The 18,768-nt window shown below is 56.6% G+C and overlaps 1 protein-coding gene across 6 annotated transcripts in view; it reads right to left on the bottom strand.

Annotated features, from left to right (window-relative positions):
• RAP1A (RAP1A, member of RAS oncogene family) overlaps nucleotides 1–2,060 on the bottom strand; it is a 41,928-nt gene extending 39,868 nt beyond the window's left edge. Inside the window, exon 1 of one of the 6 annotated variants that reach the window (XM_074925791.1) lies at nucleotides 1,954–2,060. The gene's annotated coding sequence lies outside the window, so the exon portion shown is untranslated. Of the gene's footprint in view, nucleotides 1–1,447; nucleotides 1,594–1,953 lie in introns of those variants that run through there. The other 5 variants (XM_074925795.1, XM_074925794.1, XM_074925798.1 and 2 more) reach the window with 5 other exon arrangements.
• Between the last annotated feature and the right edge of the window lie 16,708 nt (nucleotides 2,061–18,768).

The raw sequence follows: 18,768 nt of genomic DNA, 5'->3' as shown, positions 1-18,768 counted from the left end.
TAGCAGCAGCGTATGTGAGCACAGCACTTCCTGTCGACTCCACCTTGAAGAACGACATACATATTCTCCTGCTCATTTCCAAAACTACGATTTCACAACTTCTGCTACCCAGCACAACAGAGGGAAGGAAGGGACGATCTGCTGAGAGATGCAAGTGACAATTTCCCGCTGCCTAACTTGGCATCAAGAACTTTTGTTGGGAGTATGTTGTCAGTCTTCAGGCAATCACATCAATAAATCGATGGCACGTTTTCTGCCACAATGACGAACAGAACATTAAATGTTTTTATTTATTACACTGATCTTTGCCATAGCAACAGGATGTGAGCATGGCATTCCCGGCGTAATGAAGTCACTATAGCAACATGGTGTGATGTCAGAATAATCACCCAGCACTTCGTACTTGGGACATGGTGAAGTACACCGCTTCTATAAATTAAAAAAGCTGCAGATAGCACAAAGGCAACGGTGCTCCATCTAAAACTGCCCTTTAAGTTGCCTCATTTTGGATAAATTCTCATTAAAGGCACCGACCTTTGACTGCTAACACCCTACTTTATTTCTCCATAGCCTCACCCGTTACTGCCTAAAAGCCTCACGAATTCCCACATTAAAACCATTTCAGAATCTGAGGGATCCACTAGCACTGGTGAGAGCTAATGACATACCATTTCAGTAAGAAAAAGCAACGACAAAAATCACAACAGTGAAACATTTCAGGCAGACAGCCGCTCTCAGCTGAACAGCCGGTTTCCTCAGTTTAACTCTTCAAATAATCTGGTGTCTGTTTTTACGTGGAGCAGTACTACTACTCAGACAGAATTACAAAAGCAGCAGAATTACAGAGTGCCGATATAATACTCCAAAGGCAGAGAGGCGTTTTCAAGTCAAACGACTATTTCCAGAAATATTATCTCCCTTGTTAAGGTACTGAAAGTAAAAAAAAACAAACCAAAACAAACAAAACCAACAGAGTTTTTCATGGTTTGCCCTTCCTGTTTGCAGCTCTTTCCAAGCTGCGAGCAAAGCAAAACCCAAGAGCCGACTCCGGCCCTGTGTCGGTCAGCATTGACCCGGCACGGCCAAACCCCAACCCGCTGCGAAAGCTCCGCGGAAATCCCGGCACCCAAACCATCCGTCCTGCGCCTCAAACACCGCAGGCAGAGACACCCGGTAACGAGAAGTGTCTGAACGCAAAAGTTTCCCTACACAGAGCACATTCTCTCTTTAAGCTCTTTCTTTGCAGAGGCTGGAGGGAGCAGAAGCCATCTCAGAGCTGCAGCGGTCCGAGACCACCTGTCCCCGGGCGGCCCCGCTCAGGCTCCCCCAACAGCTCCCGCCGAGCCTTCCGCCCGAACCAGCCCCAAAACCTCCGGCCGCCGGTGGCCGGGGTCCCGGCGATGGCTGGCCCTGGCCCCCCGCGCCCCCCGGCCTCGCTCCCCGTTACCTCCAGCCGCCTTCGGGGCAGCGCCAGACCCCTCCTCGCCCCTTTACATCGCGGGGGCAGCGAGCCGACACGCGCTCCCCTCGAGGCCGCGACGCCCGGCGCACACCTGCCTCCGCCAACACCGAGAGAGTCCCGGTTACCTCCGAGGCGCGGTGACACCTGCCCCGCGCCCAGGGCCGGCCCCCCCCGCCCCGCTGCCCGGCCCGGCCCGGCCCGGCCCGGGCGCACAAGATGGATGGTCCGGCCGGCGCCCCCCCACCCCCGGGCGGCCCGGGAACCCCCGCACCGCCCCGGCCGGGGCCCAGCGCGGCCGCCCGCCTCCCGCCGCGGCTGGGGAGCAGCCGCCTGCCCCCCCCCGCCCCGGGGAGGGAGCGCTCAGCCCGTCCCCGCTGTCACCGCCTCGCCCGGGCCCCGCCGCCCGCCCCGACCCGGGACAGGGCCCCGCGGCCTCGCCGCGGCCAGGCCCCAGCGGGGGCTCCCGGCGCCGGCCCCGCCGCCCCGCTCACCCGCCGCCTCCCGGGGCCGCCTCCCGCCGCCGCTCGGCTCCGGGCTCGGCTGCTGTGCGCGGCCGCGGCGCCGCGTCCGCTCCGCCCTCACCGGCCGCGGCCTGGGGAGGAGCCAGCGGGGCGGGCGGGGGCGCGGGGCGGCGGGAGGGGACGCGGCCGGGGAGGCCGCGGAAAGTTCCGGGCGGCGGCGGCGGCGGGGCAGGTGCCGGGGCCGCCCTCGGCCTCCCCCGGGGCCCGTCCGTGTGTCTGTCTGTGTGTGTGTGTGTGTGTCCCGCCCCGGGCGAAGGTCACGGCCAGGGGACTCCCGGCTCCGCCGCAGGGGCCATGGCGGCCGCTGGGCCTCGGCCTCCCCGAGCGGCTGCGCGGCCGCGGGGACCCGCCCGGGCACCGGCTGCTCCCCCCGCCGAGCCGGCGGGCCCGGCGGGTCACGGCGCCGAGAGCCGGCCCTGCCCCGGGGGGGGCTGGCGCGGGGGGTCGCGACCCCAGGGGCTGCCGCTGCTCCCCGCCGCCACCCCCCCAACTTCAGTGTTTCCTGAAACACGGCGCTCGAGAATAGCGCGAATTTCTTTATTTTAAAAAAGCGTAAAGAATTGGAACATGGGAGTAAACTGTATCTGTAATCAGGGAGAAACGGGTGAAACGCGGAAAGGAAACAACTCCTGTCAGCCCCGATGCTGTTTCCGTGTCCCTCGGGGTCAGCGAGTGGCAGCCGCCACGCACCGAGGGCCGGCGCAGAAGTTCCCCGGAGTCGCTGCGGGGTCTCTCACTTGTTAGATCGCTCCCTCAGCGCTAGCAAACCATAACTCAGCTCTGAAACCTTTACTCAAGAAAAGCTAACGTCAACAGTTAGTTTCAGTGATTTTTTTAATTATTTTTTTTTTTTTCTGGGTAAAAATGCATCGGTGCCCCACGAAGAGCTGTAATTGCTTCCGTGACTGGAACGCTGAGCTCTCCATCGCATCAGCGCTGCCAAAACCACACGGAGGGACACCTCACACGCAGCGTCACCTCCTTCGGTAACCGGGGACAGGGCCGGGGCTGCAGCCGCGCTCCCCGGGGGTGCTCACTGGGTGCCCTCCCCAACACTCTGCTCTCTTCACCTGCAAAACTTCAGGGACGCGAGCTGGAGATTTGTTGAAGTCTGAGGAGAAAACAGTAACAGCTTTGCGTTCGTGTTGCCTTTCATCCAGAACTCGAACAAAACTGCTAAATAGTACTCGTCTGGTTTTACAGATGAGGAAACTAGAAGAGATTAAATGACTTATCTGAAATCCCAGCAAGTCAGTGGCCAGGAGGGGAATACGGCTCAGAGTCCCCACACTCATCCTCCACTTTGAGAGAAAACTGCTCTAGTTCTGCTGACACTCTTTGTGCGTGCATTAAAAATACACAGTGCAGAGAATTTGGCTTCCAGGTACAACTCACGGCTGCTGATACAGATCTGTAAACCCCAGTTTTTTATGGCTCAGGTCCTAGCGAGGCATCTCCTTCCCCAGGGACCACCGTGCTGGGAGCGAGCAGGTGAATCACTTTCTGAGTTTGTATGGCTGGAGGCAGGGTAATCTCAGCAGAGGGATTTCCACATTTTCTCTCTCCACAGGACTCAGCCTTGCCACCTCAGCAGCAGGGCTCGCTCTCTCCTCGCAGCAGGACAGTCGGTGTGGTGGCAGCATCTGCCTTCAAGGATGCTTAACGCCGGTGGTTGAGCAACTTGTTTCCTCTGAATACAAACACTATCGTGAAATCTGTGAATTTAGGAAGTTACTAGCTCTGTGCTGAGCCTCTGCATGAGGCTGTATCTAGAAAACTTGCAGAGACAAAATATCAGCAGTAACTTCTGTTTTAAAAACGGTAAAGTCAGTTAATAATCATTCTCATGGACAGAAACTGCACAGGGAGACCCAGATAAAGCCTTCTGCAAGGCTTCTCCCAATGTTTCCTTTAAAATTAAAGGTTTAATAAACTTTGCCTCAAATAGCAATGTAGCTGCAGCTTCTCCCACTCAGCACTACTGGCTGAAGAATTTTATTGTACCCAATGAATCAAACACTTATCTATTTCATGGCTTGTGGACCATCTTCTAAGTTCCAAAACAATAAGGGTCCGGGCACACTCAGGGCCTGACTCAGCAAGACAAAGCACCTATTTAATGTCTGTTCTGGGAAGGTTGACTTTTTTTTTCAGTTTTCTGCAGGTTTGAATGGAAGCTGATAACATTTATTGCTGAGTCAGACTTTGCAAGTCCATGAAATTTGATCTGGATGAATGTGAACCTGATTATGAAACGATTAGACGAGGAGAAAGGGGGTCCAAGTTCAGCTGCAATCACAGGGACTTCTCCTACCGCATTCAACAGGAACAAGTCTGGGTCTGTATTTCCCCCAGCCCCACACGCAGCCCTTCCCCTTCAGCAGGATTGCTCGGCAGCAAATTCAGTCTGTCAACAGGGTGGTAAAACCCTCCGTCCACACCTTGGCTCTCCCTGGGTGCGTTTTCCAATTTATAATAAATCCTGTTATTTCAGGGACATCTACAGTGTGACTGATGTCATCACTGACACCTGCCTGAAGTGGGCAGAAGCTGCCCACATCCCCTAACAAGCGATTTCTACTTCACAGCACCTCAACACCACCACAGGGTTATAAGGCAAAAAAAAAATTGAGCCCCTACAGCCTGTCACATCCAGGATAGAACCTGTTATATCCTGACACAGCCCAAGTGGCGCTTAACACTGCAGTTTTATTTAAAAAAAAAAAAAAAAAAGTAATTTATCACAACCCTTCTATTTATATAAAACATGAGTTTCTACAAGAATGTGTTTTTTGAACTCTCCAATCTAAATCCATTGACATTGTTAAGTTATACCAGCATTTTTGCTCCCCTTTTCCTGGTGTGGGGTGGCAGTGGAGGACTGAAGGGAGAACACTGCTGTGCTCAGCACCTGCAGTACGATTGCAATGCCTTGCCTGGCTTTGCAGCTGAGTTGCAGGGGTTGCACCGATACTTACGCAGACAAACGAAAATGATTCGTAATCCCTCCGGACTTTTTTTATTCCAAAATAACAATTGCCCAATTGGATAAATTATCACAAGTTCAGCTGATGTAAAATATCTAGCTAATGCCCATTTGCTGATTTAATGAAATCCAGAAGCAATTTGCAATTGCATAATGAGCTCAGATTCCTGGCCGATAGAATCACAGGACTAGAGAGCAGAAGTCAGCTCCGTAACACACATCAGCAGCACGTTTAAATGAAAGTATATTTGACACTGTACAAGTTAATAACACATTATTATTGCTCTGGCTGTTAAAAGTAAAGGTGCTGACTGCACAGTGATTGTGTCCTGATTGTCTGAACTTAAACTGCACAAAAAAGGAACTGGTCCTCTCCAAACTGACAGTAATAGTTTCTTTTTTTTAAAATATAATCATGGAAGGATCAGGAAAAAAATGCTCATTACAGAGAGCTCCACATGAGCTTTTGAAGTACAAACATAATATTTTCTTTCCGGATGAGATTGCAGCGTATCGTTAGGAATAATGACTTCATTATGTCGCCAGCAGTGCATACCCACATGCCTGACAGCGACTCCTTCGGCTGATAACGTGGGTGCAGGGGTCACTGAGCGTGCACCGCACCGCGCACCGCCAGCACCCCGGTGCTCCCGCGGGTGCAGCGTCCTTGGCAGGGATCCGACCGTGAAGGATCGTTCAGCACACACCAGCATCCGACGAGCTGGGGGAGGCAGGGGAGCTGCGAGGCCGCGAGCCTGTTCCCAGAGCAGGCCCACAGCACCAGGACACACCATCCCTCCTCAGACTGCCGCAGACCTGGGTTTTTTTCCAGGCCTGTTGGCTGAAGCTGCCAGATAATTATCATTAGGCAGATGAGCTGGGCGGTGTGGAAGCTGGGCAGGGATGGCTGCTCCCAAGGCAGTGCTCCACAGAAGGTCTAGCAGGTTTCCGAGGGGAAAAGCCTGGGCTGGCGTGTCCGTGAGCTACAAACCCGGGGCAGCAGTGCTGCCGCTGAGCTCTCCCAGTTTGGCCGGTATCATTAAAGTGCCTGAAAGCAGAAAAAGCTGAATCCCAACTGGTAGCTGCAAACACTAAAGCTCCTTCCGTGTTTGAGCCTTAAAGATGATGTCCCCACCTGTGAGCAGGGAGACTGCAGCAGGAACAGGGCTGCCTTTATCAAAAGTACCGGCAAGCCTGGGCTTTCCTCCTGGGCAACTTTCACTGCTCTCTCCAAAAGGGACACAGGATGGAGGCTCCTGACACAGCTGCCCAAACATCACCCTGCCTTGTGAGCGTGCCAGCAAGCCTGGTGTCAGCCTGCTGTCTGCTCTTTGCAATTCTGCAGAGCAGGGAGAAAGGCAGAGGCTGATATGGGTTTCTGGTTCAAGTGTTTTATAAATAAATATCATAGGAGGCTGTGAAACTCGCTGGGGAAGGGAGCACAAATCACGCTTCCCGCTGCTCAGGTATGGCAGGGAACTGCTGATTATCATACTTCCCATTTTTTTAGTCTAATGGCAACATAATGGGCTGGGTTTTACTATTTGCTTTCTGTGAGCAAGAATTTACTTGTCCAAAACTGAAGCAGCCTGGCATTTACTACCAGAGGAGACTGTTGGCAAGGAAATGACCCTCAGAGCTAAAAGAGGAGCTGAGACATTAGCCTGTGCACCTCCCGTCTTTAATCACAGGTGCTGGTTGAGCAGCTCTATTTGAATTAGTCTTCCAAGCAATCATCTCCCCAGTACACAGCCAGCCTATTCACGGCAGAGAGCTGCTACCCAGCAGTTTGCTGCATCTATTTCTCTCAGGAGAGGTGATTCTGTCTTTCAGAAGCTGGGCCACACCGTGGGAGACGGTCCCAGCTTGGGGTGGGATCCAACCCAGCAGCAGCTCATACCTGCACAAAGCCTCTGGCCAAGGAGAAACCCAGGAGGGGGTGATGGGGGGTTGTACCATTCCCATGGCAGCAGCCTGGGGGCCCAGATGAGACGGGGAGTCTAAACAAGCTGATTTCTCCACAAAACACAGAAGGAAGCGGCCCTCCCTGCACAGCCACGGGCACGTCCCGCTTGCAGCTGGGAGCACGGCTCTTCTCTGCTCAGGGGAGCGGAGAACACGTTGCCCGCAGTTCCTTTACGCTGGGACTTTCTCCGTCTACAGATGTTTCATTCCTCCTCCCAGCCCACTGGTACAGAGGGTGTCTGCAAAGGGGAGCGCCGGAGCATCCCACCCCGCTGCCAGGCAGAAAGCCTCTTGCTCGGGCTGGCCAGAGAAAGCGAAAACAGAAACAAAATATTTTACTCACCCGTGAAAAGGAAAGTTACTTACCGCAGGCGAGGACTGTAGGAGGCCACGCAGTACACGGGGGGGTCACTGACCCAACGGTAGCTGACGCGAAGGGAGCACGTCGTGACACAGTTTGTAGGATACTGGACAAACCCCCGCCAAGCGCCTGGCAGCTCTGCCTGGCATCTCCAGAGACCCACGGAGCACAGACAGCCCAGGGCCTGATCCTGCCCTCGCACAACTGGCAAATGCTGGAATTGCACGAGACAAAACCAAACGAGAGGAGAGCCAAGCTCCCAGAGCCCCCAGCAACGGCCAGGAGAGGCTCCGTCTCAGTCATGAAAGGCTGGGACAGCAGAGCTCCGAGTGACCAACAACAAGTGATGTTCTTTCAGCTGACGACCTGTGCTCGCTGCTCAGAGGCAGCTGCAACCACACCTTTGCTGCCTCCCCACCTCCTTCCTGTGCAGCGCTGCGGAGTCAAGCGCTCGCTCCCCCGCCAGGACGAGGCGATGCCTCCCAGGTACCAACCACATCCTCCACGAGCAGCTGCCAGATGGTTTCACCCATTGCTAGGACAGATGCAGCTCCCATTTTTCTACTTCCATTTTGTAAAATTCAGGCGGTACAGGGAAAGGGCAGGAAGTAAGGGGAAAAAGAAAAAATAAAAATTAAGTATTACCATTTTCGGTACTAGAGGAAGTCAGAGACATTCCTTTGACTTCGTAGGCATGCTGGTAACCACACACAGGGAGACAAACGCTCCCTTGGGGTTAGATGTCACGTGTACAGAAATGGGAGAAAGTCTAATTCCACAATGCTTGCTCCCATGTTTCCTTTCACGGGTTTTAAACCCCTGCTTTGTTTAAGCACGGTCACACAACGACCACGTCACAGCCAGGGGTAACTTCTGATGAGCCGGTAAGAGCAGTAACCCAGCCACTTGTCTACAGGCTGCAGGAAACCCCCTGAGCTCCGTGATTCCTCCATTACCGGTTCCTGCTTTCTCCCAGTTGATAGCTGGTCCCTTCCAGGCCCAGCCCTGGGGGCTGCCAGCACCCAGGGCCAGCACGCAGCAGGAGCCACGAGTCCTCAGCCAGCCCTGCTCCCTCTCCCACCCACACCAGTTACCCCAGGCCAGAACCACCAGCAGCCAGTCAGGGCAGGCAGAGGGCTGCAGGACAGGGTTTATAAAGACATCAGGGAGTTAATAATGAACTCACCTGGACTGGATAAGGGGTGTGTGTTTCCAGTTAATGCTGCTCTGCTGTCCTCCCTGGACTTAATCATCCCAGAGCTTTGGAGACCCTCCGGCGGGCTCCAGCAATGTCTTACTCCTGCTTTCAGGTGTTAGGGGGAGCTTCTCTTGGAACAGCTGTTTCAGGAGAGGCTGTTGCTCAGCTCTTTGTATTACTTGCTCCACTATAATTATGATTACAATAACACTTAGCCTTACGATAGCACTCTTCATTTTCTGATTGCTTCCTGAATGCAAGCTAATAATACCGGCTTTATGCTTCTTGCTCAGGAAAGAGTAGGTATTTTCCTGCAGAAAGGCTGTTACTTTATGTTCACAGCAAAGCAAACACTGAATAAGAGGAGCACGAGGCACCTGTGTGCACCTGTGTTTTCAGCCTGTGCCGAAAAGAAAATGTTCTCCTCCCAAGTAGAGTAGTGCTTGGTCCTTTGGGGCCGGAGCAGTGTCACAGTCACCATCCAACTGGCGGTGCAACCATGAGTTCATCTCGGAAATCAGCTGTTGCCTCCTCACCAGATCATGACTCATTTCCACTCCAGTTATGACTCAGTTGACTGGAAACTTCTCCTGAGTAAGGGCTGGATGTCTTGTCCGTGTTTCTCCGGCCCTCCGGAGGTGGCTGCCCGTGGGCAGGCAGATCGGTGCTGCCGGGGCTGGGCAGGGTCACCCTGGGCTGTCCGGACACTGGCACCGACCTGCCTTTCTGCACCTAAAGACCACGGAAAGCTCCTCAAAAGAGGAGCCATCGTGTCTGTCGCTAGCGAGCAGCATGCGTGTCTGCATCGCCAGCAGCAAAGCAGCCCAATTACATCCTGGAAACATTTGGGGGTGCTTTGGTTTTCAACACTTTCCTCTGTTGCCCTTTGAGAAGAAAGTGTTTGTATAAATAACAGCAGATGCATTTTAAAATAGCTCATCTCCCAGCCAGTGTTTAGCAATAGAAAATGAGCAAAGATAAAACAGTTGCATATGATGTGAGAAACACAGCAGATGGGTCTGCGGGAGAAGCAGGCCAGCCTGCGCTGCCTGTGTCGGCGCGAGTGGCCTCTGTCGCTCTCTGCCTGCACAGATTGCAGCCCCCGGGGCTGGCAGCTCGCTCCCAGGACTCAGCACCTGCAGAAAAGCGCTCTAGTGCCGCAGATTTTTTGCCTGTTTCAGCATTACTGAGAGTCTCCGTGGACGAGGCGCTGGCTCGCCACAGCGAGCTGCGGGGCAGAGCCTGCAAAGCCCAGCGAGCGCCTCTGGGGTCCCTCTGCCCGGGCGCTGCCAGCGCTGCCTCCCCGCGGCTGCGGGGGCCCCTTCGTCCCACGGCGTGGCCGGGGCTGTCCCCCCTCTCCCGAGGGCTCCGTGCGAGGCAGGGACAGGGCGCAGCTGCAGCCCTCCCCGCGCCCTGCGCTGGTCACCCATGCTTGGGTTTGCAAAACTAATAACTGGGCCCAGAAGGTGGGAAATGGAGCGTTTCCTAAAAGCACTGGTTGGTAATAATTTCCATATTACAAGGAAATGTGTAATGGCTCTGAACTCCCACTGAAGCAGGACTGTTTTACTGGCTGTCTCCGAGAAGAGAAGCTTCCCCTCGGGACAGGCTTAGGGCTGATGCTGCTTTGTGGCCGCCCGCATGAAACGGCGGCTCCTCTCCCCGCATGAACATGCAAAAGCTTCAAGATCTTCTCCTTCAACTCACAGGCCTTGAAAACAAATGCAGCCGTTTGTTCTCATCCACCATGCTTTGGTTTCCTTCTCTATTTGCCCCCAAAACCTCTTGCTTTCTACAGGAGTGCCCGCTTGGGGGTAACAAACTGGTATGTGACCATGATGACGGCAAGTGTAGGGCTGACAGTGAAGATCAAGGTCGCATGGACTGAAGTTGTATCCGTGTTTATGCCAGGGACTGGAAAAAGAGCTGAACCCACTGACCCCACAGCACGCAGCCCAACAATGACCCGAGCAACGTGGGGGCAAACAGCTGGGTCTTGGGTCACCCAGTTTCTTGGTTTCCCAGTAAAGCAGACGGGTCTCCAGCTGGCAGGCAGCGCCAGCGAGGGGCAGGTCACCGGCGCTGCACCTGCCTGGCAGGGAGGGCGGGCACGGCGCTGCGCTCCCAGGGCTCTTTTCTCAAGGAAGAGACGTGCCGGGGCTGAGGGCATTTATCTGCCAGGAGATCTCACATTTACTCAAAACAGCCAGGAAGTCTCCCAAGATCTGCCGTCCCAGCTGATACACCACAAAGTGTCCCCAGCTCATGGGGTGGCTGGGGCCAGTTCTCAGAGTTTCCTTAATTACGGAAAACTCCACTTGTATTTCCAGAGTTACAGAAACCGCAAAGATATCAGCCCATGTAATCACTTGTTTTACTGCCTGCGCTGTACGTTGTGGTGAGGTGCCTCATACCAGACTGACAGCTCCTGTCACCGCTGCTGGGGCACGGCCCGGGGAGGGACTCGGGGCTCTCCGTCCGCGCCAGCGGCTCATGCCCCTGCTCTGTGCCCTCCGTCCCTCGGCAGTGAGCGGAGGGGCAGCTCGGTGCAGGCTCCAACCCCTCCACACTGACCCCGCATCTGAACCCTGCCCGCCCGCCCGCCGGGGATCTCCCAGGCACGCCGCTGGAACTGCCAGCGGGACAGCAGCCGCTCGACGCTGGCTCTGCTGGGGCTTGGTCGCTTCTCCTGCTTCACCAGGAACCTTCCCAACTGGGGTGTCCTGGCAGCCAGCACACGGGGTTTTTCCATTGAGGTCTGATGCAGAATGAGAGTGACTAACATCCTGCAGTTCTAAGAAATGTCCTCGGTGTGGTTTTCACAGTGTCACCACGTCTCCTCTGTGCACGGTGACTCGTGCCACGACCTGCAGATCCCTGCAGAGCAAGCCCCTGCTGTCACCCACCCAGTCACATCTGTGATGCCTTTAGCTGAGAACTGCTGGTGGCAAGGACATCAGTTACCGAGGGACCGTTTTGGGCCTGGAGCCTCAGATTCAGAGCTGTTTCTTCTCCAAACCCAGCCAACACTCCCCCAGCACAGCCCGCGGTCCCCACCCCGCAGCCTCTGTGCCGGTGAGGAGGAGGAGGAGGAGGAGGAGGAGGAGAGGAGCTGCCTGCTGGGCTGGGCAGGGGCAGGCCCAGGGCAGGCAGAGCCGCCCCGGAGAGGCAGCACGGCCGGACGGCGATGCAGAGCCGCGGCCACGTTGCCTCCGCGCTGGCGGATCCGCACTCTGCCAGGAGGGCTGGGAGGGATGTTTTTGTTGGGCCGTGAGCGAGCGAGTGGTGCCAGCAGCAAACTTCATCACCCCGAAGCGAGGCGAGTGCCGCTCCCTCAGACTCATCCCTCCCACGTCTCGTGGAGCAGTGGCTGCTCCGTCACCATCCTTGCCTGCTCCAAGCTGGGCTCCCGTGGCCTCCAGCCCCAGATCCTGGGCAAACAGGGGGGCCGAGGTGCGCTCTGCTTGCAGATACCGGGATCGCCTCCCTGATGCGGCCAGTGCTGCTGCTTCCTCCCCAGTGGGCAGGAATCAGGACCTGGCTGCGGGTCTGCGAGGGCCACAGGAGCCCAGCACTGAGCACAGCTCTGGGTCCTGGTCCACACTTCAAACTGGGTGTGGAAACATGGGAGAGAAGAGCCAGCAGACCTGCATCTGCCCTGAAAATCTCCTGGGTTGGGACTTGAAAAGACTAGAAGTGCTCTGAGGGGTTTTCAAAATGAGCTTTGACACATCCCTGGGAAAATGGCCCCGCGCGGACAAGGCGGCTGTGGGCGGCAGAACACGGCAGAGCGCGAGGGCGCCGGAGCTGGACGGACTCTCAGCAACGCGAGAAGCGGCCCCAGGACAGGGCGGACCAGCAGCGCTCGGGTGATGTCAGAGAGAGCTGCGGGTTCCGCACCCCTCAGCACACACACGCTGACCCGCGCCCCCAGAGATGTGCCAGAGCACGGCTGGGCCGGGCCCACGGGGCGCCGGGCAAGGCAACGAGCTCTCCCTCCTTACAAAGCCGGGCCTGGAGCAGGCACGTGTCCAGCAAAGGCCCCTGAATGACGCCTTGGGGCCTCTGCTCCCTGGGACGGCAAAGAACCTTCGAGGCTGCAGCTCAGCGTGGCCATAAATCGCCCCTTTGTCAGCGGCCTCGCTGTTCTGAGAGCCCATCGCAGTGTTTGCCTCGGAACAAGGAACCCGAACTGCTGCGATTCATCCTCGCGGGGCGTTACCTGCCGCGGACCCTCGGCCACGTGCTCGTCAGGCCGGCGGTAACGGGGCTGCCCCCGAGATCCTTCCTGCCCTGACGACAGCAGAGCACGGGATGAGGCCACGCCGGTGCCAGGCGGGCCGGGGGGGTACGGGATTTCCCCCGCGCATTAAACTTCCAGGAGATAAGGAAATCAAACACCCGCTGGCGTGCAGCAAAGAGCTCTGTAAAGGGGCAGCGCTTGGCAATGGGTCTGTGCTCCGGGCACAGCTCGCCTGCCCCGCAGCCGAGCACCGCGCTTCGGGGATGAGGGGCAGCTCGAGGGATGCAGCAGCCGTCCCTCCTGGAGGGGCACGTGCTTGCGGCCGGGGCCGGGGCCGTGCAGGCCCCACGCTGCCTGGGTCCAGCCTGCTTCCTAAGAAGAGGAGTCTGATACAGACGTGTGTCTCTAGGTATTTACCTGCGTCCAACCCAGCTCTTATCTCAGGTGCCCTCCCTGTGCCCTGCTCACACGGGTCCCACTCCTGGGCTCCCCCCACCCCTGGGCTCCCCCCACCCCTGGGCTCCCTCCACTCCATCCCCACCTGGAAACTTTGAGCGAGTGCAATTTGCATTTCCCATCTGCCAAATGAGCAAAGCTCAGTTTCATTCCCCCCCCCCCCACCTCCTCACCCCACGTGTTTGAAGCAGAGCGGAAACGGCGAGGAGCTGAGGAGGTGGAAACACTAATGCTTTATCTCACGGTCCTTCCAGACACGCATTTCCCATATTTCTTCTTCAGCAAAAAAATATAATGGTTGTACCACCCAATCTCCCATAAATACAGCCATCCCAGCACCTCGCAGCTCCTTCTGGGGCTCTGAGGCGCTATAAAGCTGCACAAAATAGGTACTAAATCTTATCCTCAGGTCAGTAACAAATGGTGCATTATTATTTAGCCAGCAATGTGCTCATTTTCAATTCCCTTCCACCGCAGAGTAAGCGCATTGCAAGTCCTCCAGCGCTAACCTATCTTACAGGCAAATTGCAGAATCATTGCTACGAGACTCCAAAACTGTGTATTGGAGCAAGTGTTTAAGAACAATTTATTTCCCCCAAAATCAGGGCAGCAGTCTTGGCAATGAGTGTCATTAGAGAAGCTGAGTTTTCTACTACAATGAGAGATCTGTGTGTGTTTTACTGCAAACAGACAGTGAAAAAAATAAATCCTTTTTTTTTTTCCTAAGGAAGCAAATAACATCTCCGAGTTACTTGTAGAACCAAGCAGGCCTCAATTTCTGCCATCCATCATGGGAAAGGCTGGATCCAAATATATATAAATTAAAAATAAAAAGGTAGAAACAATGCTTCCTTCCTACAGAGCTTCCTGGTAAACCTGGACCCTGGCAGTGCCCCCAGCTCATCGTCGTGCGGCTGGCGCGGAGCCGAGCTCCCGGGGAGGCTCCGGGCGCTTCGTGGCCTCAGGACCAAACGGTTTGTTTTCAGCAGCATCTCTGACCACATAAAGACCAAAAGGTTTTCCTTCCTCCCTCCCCAGCACCTTTGTGACTGCCCTCCATACCCTGTCCTGGGAAGCTGCTGCTGCGTGAGAGGGGCCCGAGCCTGGTGCCTCCGAGCCGCTCCGGCGTGTCGATCTCCGAACAGCACCAAACGTCCCCAGAGCCCGCGCCGGAGGGACCCGCCAGCCAGCGGGTGCTCGGGTGCCAGGAGCCCAGCACCTCTCTTGGTTTGGAGCCGTCAGCTCCTCACCCCTTCAGACAGGGCCCGTGGGGTTTCATTTGCTCATTTTCATGGGAATTGCTGTTCCTGGGGGAAAGCCCCTGCTTCCACCTCCCAGAGGATTATTGCAGCCGCAGGACCAAATCCCTCTCTCCATTACACCCATGTACATCTAGAGAAAATCCTTTTAAGCCATTGGGGCCACTCTGGGCTTACCCAGACATAAATGGCCGTACTATAAATAAGGCCTTGGTTTGATGAGAAAACTAAAGGCAGGAAAAAAGCACTTAAAAGATATCCAGGGAAAATATAAGCTCCCCCCCCCCCCCCCGCTGCAAGTGGTTATGCTGACAATGATGAATTAGTCCATGGATGCCAGTCAGAGAGTGAGTCACGTTTCATAAATAAATTATACAAAGATATTCCCCGACCCAGAGTACTCACCACAGCAGGAGATTTCCACAAAACACAACCGGTGAGAAGCCAGAGCTGGGGGAAAGCAAATGAAGGATCAAGGCACAGCCGGAGCCCACGGCCATCATCTGTGTGGTAACCAGTGTCCTGCAGGTCCTGAGCCGGGGTCCCCAGCTCCTGAGGTGGCGACATCCCACCGGGCTCCTGCAGCAACATGGCAGGGGGGGACTCGGGTAAGGGGAACAGCCGGGGCAAGAGAGGGGATGGAGAGAGCTGAGAAAGGGGCGAATGGGACTTGATTAAACCTCCCCAGACCCTCATCACTGCCCCTCGGGGGTCCCAGCAGCACCCAGACCCGCATGCCAGTGGCTCGGAGGAGGCACAACGTGGCACGAGCCCCCCAGGAGCTTGTGCCCCTGCCCGGAGAGAGCCCGAGCTCTGCTCACCCTCCACCCCTGCGCGCACAGCCACAGGCCCCCTCTGCCTTACCCGGAGCTTGCCTCGGGCAGAAACCAGGCATTATCAGTTTTACTGCTAGTAATAATAAAAATAATATTCTGCACACGACGAGCATCTTCCATCTTCACAAGCTGCAGCGCGATCGTTTCACCTTGCAGCTGCCCACGATGGGGGCCACTGTCCCCGCCCAGCCCGTGGCACCGCGGCCGAGGGCGGGTGAACTCCGGTCAACTCCCGAGAGTTTGGAGAGGCTGAAAATAATTGTCTGACTTGAAAGGTAGCCAGGGCAAAGGAGCCAGCAGCACTGTTCAGAACATGTTAATGGGCTTTTAAACAACAACAAATGGCCGTGCCTTCAGTTTGGTGTTGGATCGAAGTGGCTGCATCTTCAATCATTTGTCTGAATTCTGGATTTTCGCTCAGGAAGAAGAAAGGCAGGCGTGTGTTGTTCGAAAGTGAGCAAATGCTTTGCAGACCTCTGTTTGAGTACCGGGAATACAGCTCGTTTCCAGAGGGGCTTTAGAGCTCAGCTGCAGTCTCTGTGCACACCTCGGTAACAGTCATCTAACCCGGGACATCTGTAGGCTGGGATGCAGCTAAACGTTCAAAATGAAGAATAATTCAGTGACCCCGTATTAAGCACATATATTTATTGTCGTTGATGTTAGAGCCACACATTCCGGGCAGTGTCTGTTCAGCCCTTGTTGGAGAGAAACAGATACGAGGAAGCTGCTAAGTGGGGGCTGCACCCCGTGCCCTCGGCCCCCTGCCCCGGGACGGGCAGTAGCAGCGGCGAGCGCTGCCTGTGCCGGGCGGCTGCTCTCCTCCCGCGCCTGCTCACCGGCCCAGCAACGGCACTGGCCTGCTCTCTCTTCAGAGCAAGGGGCTGCTGGAAGTTGCAGTCCGCTGCAGTTAAATAATCTGCTGGTGGTCAAACCTCAGAACTGGGCAGAGAGCTCAGGCCCTCGGCTCAGGCATCTCACCCCCGTCTGCCTCCCCCAGCCCTGACATACTTCGATGCAAAATTATCAGCAGAAGAGTTTATAAAACGTCCAAACCATTTCTCTAACGTCAGCTAGATAATTTGTATAAATAGTGCCTCTTTAAAGAATCTCCTGCCAGCTCAAACCTCCCTTTCATCTCCCCGTGATTTATTTGATGCTATTTTTATGTGATTTTCAAACAATCTCTAATGAAGAGTGAGGACGGAAGGCTCTGTGCCGGGCAGAAGAGCCCTCAGCGGTGGCGGGTGCGTGGCAGGCGCCGAGCGCCGGCAGCGTCCCGTGTTTGCTGCCACCTGGCAGGTGCCTGATAACAGCCAGACTGAAAGGCTTTTAAAAAAGAAATCGAGAGGTGATTTCCTCTCCTGTTACATGGGAGGTGGGTGCTCAAAACTGCCTGATGGGTGATGTCTCTAAATCACTGTGCAACAAGTCGGAGAAGCGCCTCTGGGAACAAAATATTCCAAAAAGCTGCGTTTTCCCAGGTGTTGCAAAGCCACTTGAAAGAGCAGAAGAAACCATCTCGGTCCTGTTTGTTCTGCAGAATAATCAGCCTATCACCACGGCAGGTAGGCTCAGATGAATATGGAGAAATTGTGATTTACAGGACGCTGGGCGGGGACAGCCCTCGGCTGGGATGGGGGGACGGCAGCGCGGCCACGGCACGATCCGCAGGGAGATGGGGCCCAGCCAGATCCTTCGCGTTGCTCGACCCTCGCTGCTGCCTGAGGGAAGGGGGGGGGTTGCTCAGCGTCAGCACGGGCACCCGGGGTGGCCACGAGCATCAGGATATCTCGCCCCGGTCGCCAGGTTTGTCGGGGCGTGCTGGCGCCGGTGGAGCCGCTCTCCTGCCCCGGCACAGGCCAAGGTGAAGGTGACGCCGCAGCGGTGCCGCGACCCCCGGGGGTTGCCGGGCCCGGGAGGGGGCAGCTGAGGCAGGAGGGAGCCCTGCGGGGTCGGGGGGACGCGGGCTCTGCCCACAGCCCCGCGCCAGCGTTGCACACCCGTGAACACGCTCACCCTGCCTCGCCTAACCCAGCCCACGCCGAACCTCCGCGCTTGGAGGCTGGGGGTGCCTCCTCGGGGGGGGTGTTCCCCGAAATTGCCCTCGGCTGCGGGGACAAGGGCACGGCACGAACGGCCAAGGCAGCGCTGAGGCCTCCGCCCGGCTCCGCCGGCACGACGTGATGCGCGGGGACGAGGAGCAGCCGGCTGCGGTGGGATGTCGCAGCACCAGACGTCACCCGGTGCTAACGGGGGGGGAGAGGAGGGCCAAGACCGTGGAAGAGTTCTGGGTGCTGCACAAACAGGGGTGAGCTGTTTGTAGAGGCCCCTAAACCCTTTTGGCCTGTAACTAATGGGCCAGCAAGAAAACCCGAGTGTGATACAGATCACTCATGGCCCCGGGTACTGCGGGGGAAAGGAACAGCCTTGGGCAGGGAGAGCTGGATAGCGGGGGGATCCGCTGCTCCCGCCGGGTGAGAAAGAGCGTTTCAGTCTGGGTGAGAGGATTCGGCGTCAGACGGGGTCCCGTGCCCATTGCCCTGCCCTGAGTGCAGCTTCCCCCACTCCCCAACCACACCCGAAAAGAACCATAAAAAACTCCCCAATTATAACGCAATCCATTTTGAAACGCACTAAAATATCATTCAGCCGAGCCCCTGTCCCCGCCTGCCTGCCCTGTTTTACTCAGAGTTCCCGGGGCTGAGAAGCAGGAGCCGTTTCGGAGCGGCCGTCTGGCGGGCGATGCCGCCGAGCGTCACTGGTCTGACAGCCCCGGCTCCCTCCCACGCAGGCGCTGCGCTCCCGAACGAGCTGGGCGAGAAGAGCAGAGACGCTCACTCCCAGGTTTCGGGAGGTTTAAAATCCAAAACCGCATCATCCAGCCGAGCAAAACCACATCGGGAGCGTTACGTATCGCAGCAGTTGTTGCTGTTTTCCCAGCACGGTTTCACTTCTGGAGCAGGAAGCATCTCCTGGGGTCTCCCGCCTCACCCAGTGAGCGATCGGGGGGTGCTGGCGTGCGCCCACCTGCAGCGTCCCACGGGGAGGAGGGATGGGCTGGGAGGTGCCCAGGCCACCACGCGTGATGAGAAATCAGCCAAAGCTCCAAATCGGAGTGAAAATACCGAGAGAAGGCCAGCGGGGCGGGTCACCCCGGCGCTGCCCTGGCCCTCGTGGCATTAACGCCCTTTACCCCCACACCGACCTCTCCGCTGTCGGCCGGGGGCTGCGGCACGTCTCACAGCCCCATCCGCCAGCTCCGGCCCCCGCCCGGCCCTGCACACACGCCCCAGCTCCACCGCTCGGCTTTAACTAACACCCAGGAGCAGGCGGGCCCGGAGCGGGTGGCACCGGGGGGCAGCAGCACCAGACCCACACTTGCACCTTTTCTGGCCGTTCAGAGACTGCGCGTGAGTCACCAGGAGAAATCCTCCCATTTCCAGCACGGGTCAAGCTCCAGGAACGGGATGCGGAAGGG

Source organism: Athene noctua, chromosome 23, assembly GCF_965140245.1.
Source record: "Athene noctua chromosome 23, bAthNoc1.hap1.1, whole genome shotgun sequence".
Lineage (NCBI taxonomy): Eukaryota > Metazoa > Chordata > Aves > Strigiformes > Strigidae > Athene > Athene noctua.
This window is presented reverse-complemented; position numbering and strand designations above follow the sequence as displayed.